The 12,886-nt window shown below is 55.7% G+C and overlaps 1 long non-coding RNA gene across 1 annotated transcript; it reads left to right on the top strand.

The window, feature by feature from the left end:
* The first annotated feature begins 378 nt into the window (after positions 1-378).
* On the top strand, positions 379-9,074 carry LOC132244594 (uncharacterized). The gene is made up of 5 exons (XR_009456164.1): positions 379-1,679; positions 1,997-4,324; positions 4,410-4,485; positions 5,342-7,855; positions 8,220-9,074. It is a non-coding gene; the product is annotated as an uncharacterized LOC132244594 (long non-coding RNA).
* The last annotated feature ends 3,812 nt before the right edge of the window (positions 9,075-12,886 follow it).

Below are 12,886 nucleotides of genomic sequence, written 5' to 3'. Positions count from 1 at the left end.
GGCAGGGAAGAGCTGGTAGAGCTGGCCAGCGGGGGGGAGCGGTAACTCCAGAAGCGCCCTGAAGAGGCGGGAGCGGCGGGTCCCTGCCGCGGCAGGGGAGCGGGGCTGAGAAGAGCTGGTAGAGCTGGCCAGCGGGGGGGGAGCGGTAACCCCGGAAGCGCCCTGAAGAGGCGGGAGCGGCGGGTCCCTGCCGCGGCAGGGGAGCGGGGCTGAGAAGAGTTGGTAGAGCTGGCCAGCGGGGGGGAGCGGTAACCCCAGAAGAGCCCTGAAGAGGCGGCGCCCCGGGGAGGTGAGGCCCAGCCGTAGAGCTCCTTGCACCCTGTGTGCTCGAGCGTCGGGGGGAGCGGGGGGACGTGGGGGGGGCTGCAGTTGGGGACCTACGGCCCCTCTGCAGGCCCGGGGGTGTGTCAGGCTGTGGGGAGTGACGTCCCGAGCCACGTGGGTGCTGCGTGGCTCGTAGTCCCTGTCAAGCACCGGTGACCCGCGGGGTGGGCAGCGGCCGGGCTTGCAGGTTTCCGTTCCTTCCCTTAAGACGCCATTTGGGGGGCAGTGGGCGAGGTCCCCGGCCTCGGCCGCAGCTTTCCCTTAAGGCTGTCATTCGGGGGGCGGAGGCTCAGGTCCGTAGCCAGCCCCGCTGCCCCCTTGAGGCATCATTTGGGGGAGCGGTGGGCAGGGGCGGTTTGTCTCTGCCCGCGGTCCTCCCTTAAGACGTCACTGGGGTCCGCAGTGGGGAGGGCCGGAGGGCCCCCAGAGTCCTCCCTGATGGTGTCATTTGCGGGGGGCAGCGGCCAGGTCCGTAGGCCCCCGCTGTTCTCCCTTAAGATACCATTCAGGTTGGCTGTGGGTCTGGTCTGAACCCCTGTAGTTCTCACTTAAGGCCTTTCGGGGGGGGCCGCGGGCCAGGTCCCTAGGGCTTGGCCCGCGGCCCCTCCTTAAGGCATCACTTGGGGCTGCAGTGGGCAAAGGCCTGGAGGTCGCCGCTGTCTGCTCTCGGGGTCATCTTGCCGAGCTGCGGTGTGGTGCTGCCCTGCTCGCAAACGGGTCAAGCACTGACAGTCTTTTCACACCCCCAAGCCCGAGCTACGGTGTGGTGCTGCCTAGCTCTGTGGGCGGTCAAGCACTGGTGGTCACTTGAGGGGGCTTGTGCCCTCTCAAGGCCATCCCATGGGGAAGCACGAGCACACGGGGTGCCGCCAAAGACAACCAGCAGAGAAGACAACACAAAAGCAGGTGTGAGCTGGCCTGCTATTTAATGGACAAATAAAATTGATCTGCCTGGTGCCTTTCACCTCCAAGTTCCTGCTCCCCCTCTGCGCTGTTTCTCTTCTCTCCTGTCCTGTTCTTTCACATCCAAGTTTCCCCGCCCGCTGCCCCCTTTCATTTCTGCAGTGGTTCCCTTGCAACCACTGCGTGCTGAGGGCCTCCGGGCTGGCCACCCAGGATGCTGAGTCCCTTGCTGAAAGGGATTGGTGGCAGATGTCGCTTGACTTGGCTCTCCAGGAGTCAAGTGTTGGAGACTGGCCTGGCCACCTGAGGCTGCAGCCCCAAATCCTGCAAAGCAGGTCCCCTTTGGGGGTCTGCACGTCATCCCCAGAAGGACAAACAGACAAGATGGCAGATGGGTCGGAGCGAGCTGACCGGGAAGGCGGAAAACGAGGCCAGCCTAACAGGAGGCACAGGTAAGAGAATTTTGACACAGAAAGTGTCTGCTCCTTGGGCTCCACCACTGAGTGGTACACCCCGGGGATTCATGAGCCTCGGGGGCTTGGGATGGTGGGATTTCCTGTGTCCCTGGTCTGGGAGGGGGGTCCAGGTTTCCTAGCTTTATTACTGCTCATCTGAGGCTACGCTGTGAGGTTGGCCAGAGGCATTGCCCATGGGTTACGGGGAAAGTTGCAGGTTTCCGGAGGATGGTAAGTGTATTAGAAATTCAAGCTGCTGGATGTGCACTCTGGCTCTGTTCGCTTACAGCCGGTCTCGGTCTCTGTTCTTGCAGGCCTCGGGAGAACCAGAAGGAGAAGCAGCGGGGAAGAGGCGAGGTAGGAGAAAAGCCAGGCAGAGAAACAGGGTGAGAAGGAAAGGGACTCTGGACAGAGTGACCTCCCTGCCTTTAGGTCTCAATCATGTCTCAGCCAAATTTTGGCTGCGTGAGCCTTTGGGCGAGCTCTCTGTAACTCAGAGATGGATCTCTGCCCTTGAAGCTGTTACACTTCTGTAGCAGTCAGGTGGAAGGTGGACAACCCTGTAAGCAAGGCGTGTGTCACCGCTACCTCGTTTGTAAATCCATGGATCTGGCTGGTGGTCTTGTGCAGAGCAGCCGCCCTGTAATCGTTGTGCAGGCCAGCTGCCAAACATGACTGCCAATGCTGCAGCCTCCTATAAGCGGGGTGAGTGCTGCCTCCTAACATGCGAGGACAGGCGATATGAACGTGTGTAGCGCTGGACATCCCGTAATTGGGAGTCCAAGTCCATTGCTATTGCTAGCCAGCTGGGAGAGGTGCCCCTGTAAGCAGGGTGGGCATAGCCACCTACCGCTGGCTGGAGAGAGACGGAGCAGCCTGCCGCATTGTGCAGCAGGACAGCCTTGCAGACAGGAGCCGGGTCTCGTTGGTGACAGCAAACTTTTTAGACCCCGTAGCCTGATGACCTTCCCGTGGCTGGGTTGAAGCCTGTGGCCTCCTCACCTTTCCCTGTGTCCAGGCATCTGTCCCTTGTCCTGCATCAGTGCCTGGTACTCCATGTCCGGACCCCTGGACTGCCCTGTAACGAGGGTGTGAGTCCCGCGTCTCTTGGTGGAGGACTAGGTTATGCAAAGCAGTGAACCACCCTGTAAGCAGGGTCTGGGCATCCACGTGCCTTTGGTGAGAGATCTTTCCTTTGGCTAGCCTGAGGGCCCGCCCTGTAAGCAGGGCTCTGGGCATGTCCCTTTTGAACCTTGTGGGCAGTCTGGCTGGTCAGACGGGCCGTGCCCTGTAAGGAGGGTGCGAGTCCCGTGTCTCTTGGTGGAGGGCTAGGTTCTGCAGAGCTGTGGACCACCCTGTAAGCAGGGTCCAGGTCTCAATGTGCCTTTTGGGGACAGCTCTGTCCTTCGGCTGGCTGAGGGCCCTCCCTGTAAGGAAGCCCTCGCCTATGTGCAATCTGGCTGGCCAGGCAGGCCGTACCCTGAAAGGAGGGTGCCGGTCTTAGCCGTCTTGCCTCCTGGGAGCGGAGGAGGATTTTGCAGGGTAAGGCTCGAGGACAAGCAGTTTGCAGCACGGAGCTGCTTTCCGGCCTGGGAACACTCTTCTTTGTCAGTGTGTGGCGAGCGAGAGAGAGGAGCGCCTGGGAATGAAAGCGTTTGTTATTTTCTTTTTGTTGTTAAAATCGCTGCAGCGTACTTTATTTTCTTCCCAGTGCTGGAAAGGGGCGAGATGTGTCCACATAGCCTTATTCTTCCACCTCTGTACCTAGGGGGTTAAGCACCGGCATAGATTTCTGTGACTTCTGGCTTCGGGGAGCATTAGGCCACCCCCCCCAGTGACCTCCCTGTCTCTCAGGGTACGGGTCTTGGGCCCCTCTTGGGTGGCCAGCACGGTCCTTTGCCCACTTGGTAGCTCACACGAAGACTTCCTGCCATCCGTCCTGGGGGCAGGCTCTGTATCCCATACCCGAGTCCCTGGAGACAAGTGCCCTGGCACTTGGCCAGCCGTTCCCCTGCGCCCCTGGCCCCGGCCTGCAGCCTGTAAGCAGGGTCCAGGTCCCCTTGATTTTCTGGGTCTTGTTCCAGTGGGTGAGGTTGGCCAGAGACGATACCCACGGGCTACAGGGAAGGTTGCAGTGCGCTGGCACCCCGAGGCATCGTGACCTCCCTGTAACTCAGGTCCAGGTCTCTGCTCCTCTGTTCTGCTGCTCCTGGCACTGTTGAGAGGGCCTCTCCCCGCACCCTGTAAACAGGGCTGCGCCCCCCACCCTCTCTGACCCTGGGGGAGGAGGAGGCTTTGTTTAGTCCTTTGGGCTCTGTGGCTTCAGTGACACGAGGCTGAAGTTGTGGCCCTTATGTCCTCCAGGAATGGGGCAATTTTGACCCCTGGTCAAGACCGCCTGAGGTACCTGTCAGCTGGCATTTAGGTCTTTTCAGGTTTTCTCTGGGCTTCATGCCCCAGCAGCCAGCTGTGTGCCGGGAGCGCCGCCCTGTAAGCAGGGTTTCTGGTGTTGGCGGTCACCGCTCGTGGTGCCGCCCTAGCAGTTCTGTCCAGAGCCCTGGCCCATCGCACGCAGCTTCTCGCTGGCCCGGATGTCTGCCTCCCCCATCTCCGCGGACAGAGGACAGCGGCCGCAGGTCCAGGTAAGAGAGGGAGACAAGTTGCGGCCCACAGACCCATTCTCCGAGGTGGTGAGTTAAATGCGGTCTCTGTCTCTGTTTATTACAGGCTCAAGCAGAGAAAATGGCAGACCAGCAGGAATCCACTTACAAGGAGGGAAGAAAACCATGCCAGCCCAGCAAAGGTAAGGGAGTTTTGATGTGGTGACTTTTTAAAATGTTTTTTGGTTCCATCACCAAGCTGTAGACCTTGGGATCAGTGGGCCTCAGATGGCTGGATCGCTGGCACTTCCTTCTAAGCAGGATTTGTGTCCTAGCTCCTGACGTGGTCATGTGTGGATAAGTTTTCGGTGGAGTAGCGAGGATCCCGTAAACCAGAGGCATGTCCTCTTCCCCTTCCCTTTCCAAGACGGGGAGCTCTTTAGGACAGTGGACGTTGTGAGCGTGCTGTCACTCGGGTTCAAGTCTGTTCCAGCTGCAGGTGAGCAGATGCTTCCTCGCCCGCTCGCTGCTGTTATCTGGGCTTGCGTTACATCCCCCAGCTGAGCACGGAGCTTTGGAACCTTTATTGGGTCCTTTGAGGGCTCTGACTTCTCTGTCAGGAAAGCTGTAGTTTGTGCCCGTTGTCCTCCAGGTGTGCGGCTGCTTGCTTTCTTGAACTGCACCACCTGAGCAACCGTTGTTCGGTTGACTTTCTGCCACAGAAGCCAGCGATTGGGGTGGGGGGGCGCCGTCCTGTCAGTAGGATTCCAGGTGCCTTGTGCTGCTGTCTTGTGCCATGGCACAAGTTGGGTCTGTAGGCTCGTGGCCCATGACTTTCCATTTCCTACTGACCCAGTGTTTGGAAGCTGAACAAAGAGATTTCTGCTTCTCTCTCTGTCAAACAGAAGATGGATCAACGGGGGTTACAGGGAAGGACCAAACAGGGAGACGTTACATCTTCCTGTCCCAGTCTCTCGCTCCATGCCTTACGCCCAGGCTGTGTCTCCCTGAATTGTTGTGGGAGCTGGGTTCTTAGATTTTTCTTCTTTGTTTTTGCAGGTGTCGGAAGGACAAGCCGCAGGCAAGCCGTGACGGGCAAAAAGCCAGCAAAACGGGGTGCGAAGGGAAGGGACTCTGGACAGAATGATCTCCCTGTCTTCAGGTCTCAGTCATGTATTAGCCACTTTTTGCATGTGTGAGCCTTTGGGCGAGCTCTCTGTAACTCAGAAATGGGTCTCAGCCCTTGAAGCCGTTGCACTTCTGCAGCAGTCGGGTGGAAGGTGGACAACCCTGTAAGCAAGGCGTGTGTCACCGCCGCCTCTTCTAAAGGCCGTGGATCTGGTTGGTGGTCTTGCGCATCGCAGCCGCCCTGTAATCAGGGTCCAGGCCAGCTGGCTGCCAATGGTGCAGCCTCCTGTACGGGGGGTGCGTGCTGCCTCCTAACACGTGAGAACAACAGGCAATTTGACCATGTGTAGCGCTGGACATCCCGTAATTGGGAGTCCAAGTCCCCTGCCATAGCCAGCCAGCCGGAGAGGTGCCCCTGTAAGCAGGGTGGGCATAGCCGCCTTCCGCTGGGCTGAGAGACACGGCGCAGTCTGCCGCGTTGTGCAGCAGGAGGGCCTTGCAGACAGGAGCCGGGTCTCGTGGAGTGACAGCAAACTCTTCACATCCCAGAGCCTGATGACCTTCCCGTGGCTGGGTTGAAATCTGTGGTCTCCTCACCGTTCTCTGAGTCCAGGCATCTGTCCTTCATCCTGCATCTGTGCCTGGTACTCCACATCCAGACCCCTGGGCCACCCTGTAACGAGGGGGCGAGTCCCAGGCATCCTGTAGGACGGCCAGGGTCTGCAGAGCTGTGGACCACCCTGTAAGGAGGGTCCAGGTCTCAGTGTGCTTTTGGGGACAGCTCTGTCCTTTGGCTGGCTGTTGGCCCGCCCTGTAGGCAGGGCTCTGGGCACGTCCCTTTTGAACCTTGTGGGCAGTCTGGCTGGTCAGACGGGCCGGGCCCTGTAAGGAGGGTGCGAGTCCCGTGTCTCTTGGTGGAGGGCTAGGTTCTGCAGAGCTGTGGACCACCCTGTAAGCAGGGTCCAGGTCTCCATGTGCCTTTTGGGGACAGCTCTGTCCTTTGGCTGGCTGTTGGCCCGCTCTGTAAGCAGGGCTCTGGGCATGTCCCTTTTGAACCTTGTGGGGCAGTCTGGCTGGTCAGACAGGCCGGGCCCTGTAACGAGGGTGCAAGTCCCGTGTCTCTTGGTGGAGGGCTAGATTCCGCAGAGCTGTGGACCACCCTGTAAGCAGGGTCCAGGTCTCCACGTGCCTTTTGGGGACAGCTCTGTCCTTCGGCTGGCTGAGGGCCCTCCCTGTAAGGAAGGCCTCGCTTATGGGCGATCTGGCTGGCCAGGCGGGCCGTACCCTGTAAGGAGGGTGCCGGTCTTAGCCGTATTGCCTCCTGGGAGTGGAGGAGGATTTTGCAGGGTAAGGCTCGAGGACAAGCAGTTTGCAGCACGGAGCTGCTTTCCGGCCTGGGAACACTCTTCCTTGTCAGAGTGTGGCGAGCGAGAGAGAGGAGCGCCTGGGAATGAAAGCGTTTGTTATTTTCTTTTTGTTGTTAAAATCGCTGCAGCGTACTTTATTTTCTTCCCAGTGCTGGAAAGGGGCGAGATGTGTCCACATAGCCTTATTCTTCCACCTCTGTACCTAGGGGGTTAAGCACCGGCATAGATTTCTGTGACTTCTGGCTTCGGGGAGCATTAGGCCACCCCCCCAGTGACCTCCCTGTCTCTCAGGGTACGGGTCTTGGGCCCTTCTTGGGTGGCCAGCACGGTCCTTTGCCCACTTGGTAGCTCACACGAAGACTTCCTGCCATCCGTCCTGGGGGCAGGCTCTGTATCCCATACCCGAGTCCCTGGAGACAAGTGCCCTGGCACTTGGCCAGCCGTTCTCCTGCGCCCCTGGCCCCGGCCTGCAGCCTGTAAGCAGGGTCCAGGTCCCCTTGATTTTCTGGGTCTTGTTCCAGTGGGTGAGGTTGGCCAGAGACGATACCCGCGGGCTACAGGGAAGGTTGCAGTGCGCTGGCACCCCGAGGCATCGTGACCTCCCTGTAACTCAGGTCCAGGTCTCTGCTCCTCTGTTCTGCTGCTCCTGGCACTGTTGAGAGGGCCTCTCCCCGCACCCTGTAAACAGGGCTGCGCCCCCCACCCGCTCTGACCCTGGGGGAGGAGGAGGCTTTGTTTAGTCCTTTGGGCTCTGTGGCTTCAGTGACACGAGGCTGAAGTTGTGGCCCTTATGTCCTCCAGGAATGGGGCAATTTTGACCCCTGGTCAAGACCGCCTGAGGTACCTGTCAGCTGGCATTTAGGTCTTTTCAGGTTTTCTCTGGGCTTCATGACCCAGCAGCCAGCTGTGTGCCGGGAGCGCCGCCCTGTAAGCAGGGTTTCTGGTGTTGGCGGTCACCGTTCCTGGTGCCGCCCTAGCAGTTCTGTCCAGAGCCCTGGCCTTCGCACGCAGCTTCTGGCTGGCCCGGATGTCTGCCTCCCCCATCTCCGCGGACAGAGGACAGCGGCCGCAGGTCCAGGTAAGGGTAAAAGAGGGGGAGAAGTTGGGTTCTGCAGACGCATCTTCCACCGTGCTGACTTACATCCCATTTCGCTCCTTCTTTCTGCCCCCATAAGGGGAAGCAGAGAAGACGGCAAACTAATAGCAGTTAACTGATAACCGGGGCAGAAAACCATGCCAGGCAACCGGGAGGCAAAAGTAAGAGAGTTTCTGTAAAGACTGGGGGTATTTGTCATTTACTTAACAGGAGGTATGTCACATCCCCCTTGGTTTTAAACGACATCAAGCTTGAGTGTACAATGGGCACTGAGAGCTACAGTCTTCTACAGGGGTGTGCAATTCATTGCTAGCTGACCCCACTTCTGTTTTGTGTACTCTCGCAGGACCCCGAAGGGCAGCTGGAGAAGAAGGAACGGAACCAGCAGAAGCAAGCTCGGGAACAAGAAGTGTGGGTCGGGGTGGGCAGGAGGAAGGGGAATGTTTAATGTCTGCTCAGAGAAGGACAGATGGAGGCTGTTGAGTGCATCTACACTTTCACACACCCAGGAGGAGCAAGCAGCCACACGCTTCAAGTTGCACCGTGCATTCAGTCTTGGGTTGGCCCCGATTGTGTGCAGGGAGGTTGAGGCTTTGTGCTAGTCGTGCATATCGATATGCAGCAGTCAAGGGTTTTGCAGGTTGTGTGCAAGGAGGCTGAGGTGTTGTGCTAGTTGTGTGTATTGATATGCAGCTGTCACGGGTGTCGCAGGCGGTTTGGCTTTGCCAGTGAAGCGGTGGATCAGAATAGGTGTGACTGAAGGCAGCGTGTAGGGCGTTCTTGGTTGGGTTGTTGAGCGGTTCTCGGTGTTAGTGTAGGAACACAGGTTTGTGCTCGGTTCTGTTTGTGGCTTGGCTGTAGCTTGCTTAGGCTGTAGCTTGCAGGGCCAATTTGAGGCTGTTTATGGTGCAATTTGTTTGCGTCTGTAAATTAAGGCTCTGTGGGTGTTTGAAAGTGTTATTCTCCAGCTCCACGGGGACGAAGATTTTGTCCTCTGTCCAAATGATCCTCAAGGTAGTTGGCATGGTCCATGTCAAACCAGTAGGAAGCAGGTGGGCCTAAGATGTGCACAGTCAACAATAAATGGTCTAAAAACTGTCTACCTTGTGGCTGGTGCTCTTCTACGCGGAGAAGATTTGGTCCTTTTCCTTTCCTACTGAGATCTGGCTGAAGGAATAAACTTTTTCATTCTGTCTGCCGATCTGATGTGTGTTCTTACTTGCTCAATGCAAATATTTCCTGTTGGATTTACAAATGGTAAAAGACTCTAAGGTGGTTCCCAGTCATCGCTTTACAATTGTCAATGCGCTGTGGGAAAATCAGTCTCGATTTATTTGAAGGACTAAAAAATAAGGCACAGTAACGGTGCGGTGCTTGGGTATAATCTGTTGAAGTTCAACTGCCCCTTTTCTCAAAAGAAAAACATGGTCCCAATAAAAATAAAATGCTCAGGAAACTTGTGAGCTTGTTAGTGTGTTTCCAGCTGAGGTATTTCAGACCTTCTTCTCTGTGCCTTTAGTACAAGTCTTGCTATTTCTGATGGCGTGGTGTGGGTGCTGCTTCTCTAGCGGGCTGGGTCATGGCAGCGGGACGATGCACTTGTTGCCTTGCAAGAAGGAGACCGAGTGTGTGGATCCCCTGGCGTCTCTGGGTTTTCGTGAGTTAAGTCCAGCTACCGTCCCCCGTGGCTGTTTAATGTGATGGCCGTAAGCTTTCAGCCGTCTCTACCTAAGTCATCCCTGAGGGGCTGCTGAGTTCGGGGGGAGCCAAACCTATTTCATATAAGTTTTAAAATCCCTTTTTAGTTGAAAAAATAAATTATATTTTTAAATGTATTACTTTAAGTATTAGGGAAATGTTAAGTCAGTGACAGTCAGCACATGTCCCAGGCCCTTGGGCTGGAGGGAGGGCATGGATATCTTTTAACCATTGAACCAACTACGCACTTGACTAAGTAGGGGCTGTTGATCAACGTAGCCTATAAGGTACAACTCTCCCCCTGTCGGCTGAGTTACACCCACCTAGCATTTGAGCATCTTAAGCCGAAGCCCAAAGAGAAGATGCATCTCCTCCGCGCCGGGGGGCCTGGACCGTCACAGGGGCAGGCTCTGGCGTGGCGGGGGAGCGCTACAGCGGGAAGCGGCCCCGGCCTGGCTGCGGTGGCGCGGGATGTGGGCGGTTGCAAGGGGAGCGTGCGGGCTTCTGTGCCCTGACTGGTCCGGCTCCGGTCCTCAGCGCCCCTTTCACCGGCTTGGCTGCGGGGGCGGGGCAGCGGCGGCTGCGGGCACGGGGCGGGTCGGAGGCAGTGGCCCGGCCGGGGCAGAGGGCACGGGCCCTGGCTCAGGGACGCAGGTCCAGGGCGGCCGCAGCGGAGCGGGGCGGAGCGGGGCTCGGCGGGATGCGCCTGCAGCGGGACTCGGCCTGTGCCGGGCTCGGGCCGCCGCGCCCCGGAGCGCTCTGCCCGCGGCCCTGGGCTCCGCGCCGTGCGACAGGAAACGTCCGCGAGCGGGCGGGCGGGCGGGCGGGAGCGGCAGCGGCAGTGTCCTTCGTGGTGCGGGCGGTGCGTGGAGAGGGGTCCAGTAGCGCGGTGCGTGTCCATGTGCGTGCGCCGTGCGGGGAGAGCACAGGCCATAAGAAACCCTGCTACTGTCTGTCTCTCTCTGAAATAAGGGCCGTCGCTTTCGGTGCCCGGCATCGCTGCGGCCGGGGCTCCCTCTGCGCGGGAAGAGGTGCAGGTAACGGAGACGGGAGCGGCCTGCCGCGCACCCCGAGAGCGCGGGGAATCGCCTCCGCGCCGCCCCCATATATATCTCCGTATATCTCCAGCTCTGAATCTCTGTATCTCTTAATATCTCCAGGTCTAAATATCTGAAGTTCTGTATAACTGCAGGTTCCTATATCTACATTCCTATATATCTACCTCTCTCAATATCTCGAGCTCTGAATCTCTCCAGCTACATAAGTCTATCTGTGTGTCTGTGTGTCTGTGTGTATGTATAGTGTGTGTCTATATATATATATAGTGTGTAGATATGTGTATATATATATAGTGTGTGTGTGTATATATAGAGAGAGAGAGTGTCTTTAGATAGTGTATAGAGTGTGTGTATATATATATATATATAGTGTGTGTATATATAGAGAGAGAGAGTGTGTCTTTAGATAGATAGTATATAGAGTGTGTGTATATATATATTGTGTGTGTGTATATAGTGTGTGTGTGTATAGTGTGTGTACATATATATAGAGAGAGAGTGTTTGTGTGTGTGTGTATATATATAGAGAGACTGTCTTTATATAGATAGATATATAGATAGATAGTGTATAGAGAGTGTGTGTATATATATATATTGTGTGTGTATATAGTGTGTGTGTGTGTGTGCGTGTGTATTGTGTTTGTATCTACATATATATTGTATATATATATCCAGCTCGGTATCTCTTCAGCTGTGTTTATCTACAGCTTCATATATCTACATCTCTATGTATCTACCTCTCTGCATATCTCCATCTTTGAAGAGCTCCAGCTTCATATATTTACCTGTATATCTGTGTCCAGGTCAGTATATCTTCAGCTCTGTAGATATCTAGCTTCATATATCTACATCTCTATGTATCTACCTCTCTGAATATCTCCAGCTCTGAATATCTACAGGTCTAAATATTTCCCTCTGTCAATATTTCCACCACTGAATATCTCCAGCTATTAATATCTTCACCTCGGAATATCTCCAACTCTGTATAGGTCCAGCTCTGAATAACTGCAGCGCTCAATATCTCCAGCTTTCTATGTCTACCTGTCTATATATTTCCACCTCTTCATATCTCCAGCTTCATAGATCTCCATCTCTATATCTGTACCTCGCTGAATATCTCCAGCTTTGAATCACTCCAGCTTCGTATGTCGACATCTCTATAGATGTCCAGATCTAGGTATCTCCTGATTCGTAGGCCTACATCTCTATACATGTCCAGCTCTGAATATCTCCAGCTTCATATATCTACATCTCTCTATTTCTACAGCTCTGCATATCTCCAGATTCATACCTCTACATATTTATATATCTACCTCTCTGAATATCTCCAGCTCTGCATATCTCCAGGTCTAAATGTCTCCAGCTCTGAATAGCTCCAGCTTTCTGTATCTACCTGTCTATCTCCAGCTCTGCACATCTCAAGCATCCTAGATCTACATCTCTATATATCTCCCTTCCTGAATATCTCCAGGTCTCAATATGTGGAGCTCTGAAGATCTCCAGCTCTGAACAGATCCAGCTTCATATATCTAGACCTGTATATCTATATGCAGCTCAGTATCTCTTCAGCTCTGTATATCTCCAGCGTCATATATCTACAGCTCTACATATGTCGAGCTCTATATACCTCCAGATATCTATCTCTATATATATCTACCGCTCCGTATATCTGTATCTATAATGTAGGGGGATTTAGGAACTTTTGTATGCGACTGGCGTGTTGTGGGACCTGTGGAAAAGTGTGTGGGGTTGGGGAAATGTCGGCCTATGCAGTTCTGGTGTGTGAGGGAAATGGCGTGGGCATTTGGAAACCTTTCTTGACGGCACGTGATGGCTTTTGTGTGGGAAACTGGTCATTTTGCGCGGGGATTTCTTTCAACACTCTTCATGGGAATGTGCTGGGCCGGCCCACGGGCGTCATTTCCTCCAGTGCGGTGCGGTAAGCGGTGCGTGCGTTTTCACTCGCGTGAAAGTGTCTAAGGAGGGTGTGCCCTTTCTGGCAGGCTCCTCCTCGTGCCCCCGTCCTTGGAGCCAGCGTCTCAGCGTTGGGCCGCAGCGTGACAGGAGTGGGACTTGGGGCAGAAGGGCCCCCGGGACGTGTCGTGTGGTGTGGTGTGGTGTCTGCCAGGGTGACTGTGGGCAGTCGGACGGGTGTGCGGGGCCTGCACCCGTCCCTTGGAAGCAGCCAAGGTCCCAGGGGCGACAGGTGAGTAGGTCTTTCTGCTTTGACACGCTCAGCAGACAAAACGCACCAGCA

This window comes from Alligator mississippiensis, chromosome 13 (assembly GCF_030867095.1).
Source record: "Alligator mississippiensis isolate rAllMis1 chromosome 13, rAllMis1, whole genome shotgun sequence".
Taxonomy (NCBI): domain Eukaryota; kingdom Metazoa; phylum Chordata; order Crocodylia; family Alligatoridae; genus Alligator; species Alligator mississippiensis.
The sequence above is the reverse complement of the archived record's forward strand: the minus strand, read 5'-3'. Positions and strand labels throughout refer to the sequence as shown.